Here is a 9144-nt window from a genome sequence, read left to right on the forward strand (position 1 = left end):
CGAATTTGACTACAAATAAAGGTTAGACAAGTTGTACTTGAGGTTGTGTGGCTTCTGCGAGTATAAAAGCAGATTGATACTAGATATAGCTCTTCTTTTTTCCTGACTATCTACGCTGAGTAAGATCGACTAGTATTACGGTTGTAAAAAACTTCTAATGTTCCGAGACTTGTGCCGATTAAAGACAAAGAGTGTACAAATTCATACGCTGTATCGATTTAGTGATAAAAGTCCGAAATCCCTTCATCCATCCGAGAATCAGTTTAAACTTTGATAATACAGTCCACTATTATGTTTCTATTGTGTCGAACATTTTGGTCCTTCGAGCCGGATGGAAGAAGGGATGGTTCAATAAATTTATAAAATGTGAAAATGTGTGTGAAGAACAATTGTGTACCGAATTGCGCGCGCTACTCTTTTTAACAAAAAAGTGATGCATGAGAAAGACAAATAGCACGCCACGTAACGAGAGAAACCAATCAGCCGAAAACAAGTGTGTTTGCTCGTCATTGTCTATCGAACTACCGTGTGAGATGCGTGTTATTTCTTCCTGTGCTGTGGCTTTCAAAGATTGAAAGCATTTGATATCGCTGTGAACTATACCGAAGCAAAAAACTAGCACCAAAGGTGCATTGACCAAGTGCTGATATAGTGAAAGGAAATAGCGTTCCGAGTGATAAACTTTAATTAAAGTGCGAAAGCCGAAGGGTAATTGAAGTGAATTTACAGTGGGTGCCCGAAGCGGCCCGTTCAGAATAAAAAAAATCTCCTCAAACGCCTATTTTACGAAGAAATCCTGGATTAAGCAGAACGGAAAGCAGCCATTGCTAATCACTCAGAGAGATACAACTTGTGACGCAGAGCCCCCATCTTGGAACGGAGGTAAGTGACCCAGCCATTTTCATTTGTTGAGCAAGCGTAAATCCACACGTCAAGGCGTTCTTTCGAGTTATCTTGCGAACATGACCGAGAAAAAGGCATTGATTACATCCCTCATTAGAACCGTCGAAGCGGTTCAAGAGCGTGCGTCCAAATTGTTAACCCTTGTAAAAGATTTTCCTGATGATGGCGACGTTGACGAGCTAGAAGACAAATTAGATGTCGTTGATGATTTGCGTACTCAATTCCGTGAGACAAGACTTAAACTTTTCGGATTGGTGAAGCAAGATGACTTACCTGAGATTAATGATCAAGGTTTTAATGTAGAAGATACGCTAGATGAAATTCGATTTATTGTCCGTCGACGCTTGAAGGTCTCCCGACCTTTGCTCCCAGAAACGTCAACGTCTTCAGTGACTATACCACCCATTGACCCTTGTGCTTCAAAGGCAAGGTTACCCGATATTCCGCTTCCAAAATTCGACGGACATTACGAAAATTGGTTGTATTTTCGAAACCAGTTCAATGCGATCATTCGTCGACGCGACAATTTGGATGACTTTGAACGATTGCATTATTTACGTATGTGTTTGTGTGGAGAAGCAAGAGATCTTCAATGCGATGAGGAAACTTTCACGTCATTATGGAATGCGCTAATACGTCGGTATGAAAACAAACGTTGGCTCATCGAAAAACATTTGGGAGACCTTTTCCGGATTTCGGCTTTAAAATCTGAAAATGCAACTGCTTTGAGAACTATGATTGATGGGTTTTTGAAGTACATTAGAGCATTATCCGCGCTTGGGTTTGAACTTGATAAAATGTCAGAAATAATTTTTGTACAAATGGTTATGATGCGACTAGATCAGAAAACTCGTCGAGCTTACGAAGCTGATCTTGGCGAAACAGAAGTCCCCTCTTGGAGCGAGTTAGTCAATTTCTTGGGAAACCACTGCAGAATGCTAGAAAATCTTGAGTGTCTTTCGAAAAGCTGTGTTATGCCCCAAGGAAATCGTCGTATTAATACACCAATGGGCAATCAAAGATATCCATCGAATAATCGTTCTTTGGCTGCAACTGTCACTCGAGATCGTTCAAAAATTAGCTGCTTTTTATGTCAACAAAATCATTACACAAACCAATGCGAAACATTTCTCAATTTGACACCAGGGCAACGGTCAGACAAAATCAAGTCTTTAAGTTTGTGCTTCAATTGTCTCTCCCACAATCACACTGCCAGTCAATGTACCAGGAGTTCGTGTCGAGTATGTCAGAAAAGGCATCACACACTGCTGCATCTAGAAACTAGTTCCAGTTCTATCGATCCACGTCCTTCTAACCGTTCAAAACTTGCTACGTCCTCTGTGTCAAACTCGAGTGTTTCTCAACCACCGCTATATACCTCACAACTAAACCGAACCGTTTCAATAAAACGTCAAGTTTTGCTTAATACTGCCATCGTATATGTCGAAGACTCGTTCAAGGAATTGCATAAGGTACGCGTGCTTTTGGACTCAGGATCAATGTGTAACTTTATTACTGAAAACTGTGTGCAGCGACTGAGTTTAAAGAAGATGAAAGGGGGAGCACATGTTACTGGTGTCTGTGGATCATCCTCTACTATTCAACATAAGGTATGCGCAATTATACGATCTACTACCTCCGATTTTGAAACTGAAATCGAATGTCTAGTAACACCCAAGATCACAGCTAAATTACCTCTTGAGATATTTGAGTCTGAAGCGCTATCAATTCCCGACAATCTTGTGCTAGCTGATCCCACATTCAACATTCCTGATAGAATCGATGTTTTATTGGGTATGGACATTTATGCTAATGTTTTGGAATCCAATCGCGTCCCATTATTGAATGGAAGTCCAGTCATGCAAGAAACAGCTTTAGGTTGGGTAATAGGTGGAAATGTCGAAGTTAAAAAACCTCTGGTAGCGGCTTTTGTTACGAATGAAAATTTAGACAATTCCTTACGACGGTTTTGGGAAATCGAAAATTGTAGCGCACAGTCGAAGTTCACGATGGAGGAGAATGCAGCAGAACAACATTTTATGCAGACCTTCTATCGAAAGGAGGATGGTCGTTATGTTGTTGAATTGCCTTTCAAGACTGGCTGTCAAAATCTTGGCGATTCCAAACAAATGGCTTTGAAACGATTACTTTCGTTAGAAAAACGTTTAAGTAAAAACTGGTTACTAGCGAATGACTACTCCGAGTTCATAAATGAATATGTGGCACTGGGACATATGCATCGAATTTGCTCTCTTCAAAATTATACTGCGTTGCTTGGAAATGATTACTTTCTTCCACATCACGCCGTTGAACGACCAGAAAGCAGTACAACAAAATGTCGTGTAGTGTTCGATGGTTCAGCAGTGACAACGAATGGAAGATCTTTGAACGACAACCTTCTGGTAGGACCAGTGATTCAACCTAAATTAAGCGATGTATTGATACGATTTCGAGTTTACAAGATCGCTTTTACGGCAGATCTTTCCAAAATGTATCGACAAGTGGCATTGGCTGATAAGCATCAATCGTTCCAACAAATTTTATGGAGAGACAATGAAGCAATGGAACCTGACGTTTATCGATTATCAACTGTGACCTACGGGCTTGCAAGCGCTCCATTCCAAGCAGTTCGTGCAGTGAAACAGTTGTGTCTGGATGAAGAAAAAAAATATCCACTTGCAGCAAAGATCGTGATGAAGGATTCATATATCGACGATATTTTATCTGGTGCCGACTCAGTTGAAGATGCGATTCACTTAAAAAACGAGCTCCTTGAACTATTTGAAAGCGGAAAGTTTGATCTTCATAAGTGGTGCTCAAACAGCAGTGAGTTTCTTAACCAATTACCCCAAGATGAAATCGAACAAAAACTTCTTGCTGATGAAGAAAGTGCGGTTAAGGCTCTAGGCATCATTTGGAAACCAGAAGCTGATGTTTTCATGTTCAATGTAAATCCCATAACATCAATTAGGCATGAAGCTACGAAAAGATCGGTGTTATCAGACATATCCAAGTTCTTCGATCCAATTGGTCTTGCTGGACCAGTAATATTGGTAGCTAAATTGATGATGCAAAACCTTTGGAGAAAGGATACCAATTGGGACGATGAAATTGACAGAGAAGATATGAATAAATGGGTTCAGTTCAAATCACAACTCGATCAGCTACGCGATATTAAATTAAAACGATGTGTTTTTCCATTAAGTAACGCTAAAATTCAGATCCATGGATTTTGTGACGCTTCTAAGTACGCTTACGGATCTTGTATCTATGTGAGGTCCGTTGATGAAGGAGGTCATGTTCATGTCTCACTTGTTTGTTCCAAATCTCGTGTCGCTCCTCTTGAACGGTCCAAAAAACGCAAAACCTCGAACGCTAATATGACTATACCGAAACTCGAATTATGTGGTGCTTTGCTATTGGCTGAGCTGGTCACTGAGGTCGTACGTTCCCTACAAATCCATATCGATAAAACTTATCTCTGGTGCGATTCTACGATTGCCCTATCGTGGATAGCCAGAAATCCCGATCAGTTGAAACAGTTTGTATCGAACAGAGTTACAAAAATTCAAGCTCTAACGAATACGATGAGATGGTGTCATGTGGGCACCAACGACAATCCAGCAGACATCGTATCGAGAGGTTTAATGCCTAAGGAGTTCCGAGAATCCAAAATGTGGTGGGACGGTCCCGAATTCCTACAACTTAGCGAACCCATGTGGCCGCATGAGTGCCGAGAACCAGAAAACGTTCCTGAATTGAAATCTGTCGTCCTTTTGAGTACAGAGCCACCAAAAGAATCGTTCTCTATTTTTCAAAATTGTAGTTCTTATCGTAGAATGATTCGAGTCATGGTGTACGTACAAAGATTTATCAGCATTATGAAGAATCGATCTGACGTCCCGAGATCTGAATCGATGAGCAGGGAGGAAGTAAAATCTGCATTGCAACAGTTGGTGAAGCTTGTACAAGGGGAGGCCTACCCTGAACTTGTCCGCCAGTGGAAGCATGGAAAGGTATTTACACCTCCACAATATTTGATTACCGTGTCACCGTTTTTCGACGAACAAGGAATTCTTCGTGTCGGTGGTCGAATACGGAAGAAGAATTGCAAATTTGATATGAAACATCAGTACGTTTTGCCACCCTACCACAAGTTTACTGAAGCTGTCATTCGCGCATATCATTTGGAAAATATGCACTCTGGCAATCAGCTTACTTTAGCTGCTTCGCGAGAGACATTCTGGATCCATCGTGGAAAAAGCGCCGTGAAAAAATTTTCTTGTCTACGATGTTTTCGTCATAAACCCACGCTTCTGCAGCAGTATATGGGCGATCTACCAGTTGAAAGAGTAGAGCTAGTGTATCCATTCTACCACACAGGAGTGGATTTTTGTGAGCCCGTATATTTGAAACCAGCCATTCGATCAACGTCCCGAGTGAAGGCGTACATATGTGTGTTTGTGTGCCTAGCAACCAAGGCAATTCACTTGGAGTTAGTAGGATCCCTAACTTCAGCAGCCTTCGTCGCAGCGTTACAAAGATTCGTGTCTCGACGTGGAAAATGTGCCAAGCTTTTTCTGATAATGCAACTAATTTCATCGGTGCTCATCACGATCTAAGAGAACTTTATGACCAATTCCGCTCTCAACCGTTTTTGCGGAATCTAACAAACTTTACTGAAGACAAGGCCATTCAGTGGAACTTCATCCCCCCTCGAGCACCAGCATTCGGCGGACTGTGGGAGGCTGGAGTAAGATCGCTTAAACACCATCTATGTCGCACAATTGGAGAAGCCATATTAACCTTTGAGGAAATGACCACAATTTTGACTAGAATTGAGGCTACATTAAACTCTCGACCGTTATGTGCCCTCTCTGACGATCCTGCCGATTTTAATGCTTTAACGCCTGGTCATTTTCTCATCTTTCGGCCACTAAATTCTGTTGCCGAGCCCAACTTGGCTGATCGTAATTTACACTCGTTGTCCCGATGGAATCGAATCACACACTATGTGCAACATTTTTGGAATCGGTGGAACGTTGACTATATTCATCAACTACAGCAGCGTTCTAAATGGCATACTAAGATTGAAGTAGCAGTTGGGCAACTAGTGATTATTCGTGAAGATAACGTACCACCGCAGAGGTGGCCTTTGGGCAGAATCGTAACACTGTTTCCTGGGGACGATAATCTTGTGCGAGTTGTTGCAGTAAAAACTTCAAAGGGTGTATACACGCGGTCATTGGCCAGGTTAAGCTTTCTACCCATAAGCGATAATAGCCTTCCAGTGCCCGCGATCAACGAGACGAAACAATTAAGTGAAGTCACCGAGCCAGTTGTCCCGAAGAAAAATTGAGTGTTGAAAGCTACCTTTCAACAAGGGGGAGTATGTACAAAACACAACAAGGTGCCGAGCAGAATCCACGCAATTACATCACAACAATTTTATTGACGACCCCTCGAGGAAACATCGAATTTGACTACAAATAAAGGTTAGACAAGTTGTACTTGAGGTTGTGTGGCTTCTGCGAGTATAAAAGCAGATTGATACTAGATATAGCTCTTCTTTTTTCCTGACTATCTACGCTGAGTAAGATCGACTAGTATTACGGTTGTAAAAAACTTCTAATGTTCCGAGACTTGTGCCGATTAAAGACAAAGAGTGTACAAATTCATACGCTGTATCGATTTAGTGATAAAAGTCCGAAATCCCTTCATCCATCCGTGAATCAGTTTAAACTTTGATAATACAGTCCACTATTATGTTTCTATTGTGTCGAACACTAACAGTGACTGAACCGGTCGAACTTTGATTCAAATGTTTCTTTTATTATCCTATTGAATGAGGTTGAATTTTATCCGGATCCGACCCCCAGAATAATGAAAGATAAAAATGTCTAACATTCAAACATCTTCTAAGCAGATTGTAAAACTATTGGAACTTGCAGGCCTGGATTTTTGATGACCCAAAAAATTACTGCAAGTACCAGCTCCGGAAACAGTTATCCAAAATGGCCAATATGGAACTTGCATCGATTTCTTGTGAAATGTTAATGAGAAAGGAACCATTACACCACTAGGTGGATTAGAACAACGTTACAACGCAAAGAACGTAAAAATAACTTTCTAAATTGCACTGAACACGATTTCGATTCATGGCCAATTGAAAAGACTTTTGTGAAACTGATCATCAACCAATCGATTAACGGTTCCGATTCAAGTATTCCAAAACGGAACTCACTCCGATTTCTCAGAGATGACTACACCGATTTCCACAAATTAAAATAGGTTTGAACGAAAAATCTATTGCTGCCTTTGGTGACTTTCGATTCCGGAATTACAGATGAAGTACGTTTCATCAAATTTCAATACCATTTTTTATTGCGATGATGCGAGAAAGGTAAAAATAAATTTCTAAGCTTACCTCTAAACTAATCCAAATTAAAAGTTTGATATGATAAGTGATGACCATACGATCCGAGTTTTGGATCCCGTTATACCGGAAGTTGTGGAACTCACTTCGTGTTTTCAGAGAAGGCTCAACCGATCTGATAACTGTTTCATTTTGTAGGTTATGCTAGCTGATGCCCGAACAAAATTTAAGGACTAAAGAATTTTTTTCAAGTACTACTAGTACACTACTTGGTGGATTAAAAAACAAAATTACCCAACAAAAGAATAAATTCAAAACAAGCAAAAAAATAAGCTTAGGTAGATTAAATGACTGTCCTTATAGAAAGCGAGATACTGATGTGAACCGTCATCTTCGCTTCCGACAAATAAGCCCTGTCTAGCATAATGTGAAGGACCGGTGAAGCATTCAAATCACATATGCTGAGGGTGCTCATATAATTTTTTTTTATTTTCGTTCTCAAGTCTCGAACAGGATGACAATGAAGAACGAAAGATTTGAAGTGGTTAGTAAATTTCTATTGATGCTATCGGAGAGCATATTCGAGCTTACATTTGCTGCTAGAGGGATATCAATTGCAGTACGTTTTTAAATTGTAATTCTGCCCTGCCCGTGTACCAATCATTTAGAAAATTTTGAAATAATCAGTCTCCAATAATCGATAGCACCACTTTCGTCACTGCGTTAACGAACATTTTTTTCTATTTTGTTGGATTTCGGTGTACAGTGCACTTCCGTTTATTGTGGACCAAACAAAAAGCATCGATATACATTTTCAGTACCAATCAACCGGAAACTTAAATCTTTCACTTGCATGTTATCCTAGAGAATAAGCGAAATAGCTAGCGAATGATTTGTGGAAAAGAGAGAGAGAGAGAGAGAGGTAGGGCACATCAATTGAAAAACGATGTAGTCGCTGATGTCCAAAATTCAAAATGGAAACGGTGAAAAGCTGCCTTCAAAATGAGTCGAAATACGTTACGAAATAAACCGTAAAACTCCGGAACTGAAATTGTGTTAGTCCTAAACCAACAAGCAGGAACCGGGGTCACATTTCACCGAAACTAATCAACAATTGCCCCGGATAGAAAGTTCCGAAAAACGTGTCGCTTTTGCTTCGGCCGACTGCTTTCGATTAGAACACCTGCGGAAGAATGATTTAATTGAATTAGCCTAATTATAGAACAACATTTTCATTAGCTACCTTTTTATGCATCGGCGAACAAATGGCTTCGATGTAAAATTTGTTTATCTTGGCACACAACGCAAGGAATTAATCAAATTTTGGCCAAACCGTTACGGGGAGCCTCAGAGATGCCAACTACAGGAATTGTTACCTAGAAGGTAACAGAAATGGGTCCAAACGGCCTGTGTCTACTGGTGCATGTGACCTAACCTAAGTGCAAGACTATAAAAATCAATCGAATGCAATTTTTGTGCTATAGTTCTAGTAATTTTAAAACAATTAATAATATAAATATTTTAACTATTCTTAAATATTTGATAAATTTGGCAGTAGTAATCAAATTATAAGAACAGCGCAGTATGTTGGGTTTCAAAAATTAATTAGGAGTCCAGGAAAAAAATATTTGTTTTGTACATGAAAGTGAGAGACAATTTTTGTTTCTTACAATATCATAAACTTATGTGTCAACGCAGTTAGACAATTAGACCGTGTCAGGATCAATCGTTTCAGATAGTGGTTTTTGATTGAATTTGATTGTGTGACTAACTAAGAAAAACACATAGTTTTTGTCAAAAATAGATTTCATTCATCAATGAAGTCTCTTTTAAGTCTCCAACGCTTCTCTAATATCTCGTTGCCG

The sequence above is a fragment of the Malaya genurostris genome, chromosome 2 (genome assembly GCF_030247185.1).
Source record: "Malaya genurostris strain Urasoe2022 chromosome 2, Malgen_1.1, whole genome shotgun sequence".
Taxonomy (NCBI): Eukaryota; Metazoa; Arthropoda; class Insecta; order Diptera; family Culicidae; genus Malaya; species Malaya genurostris.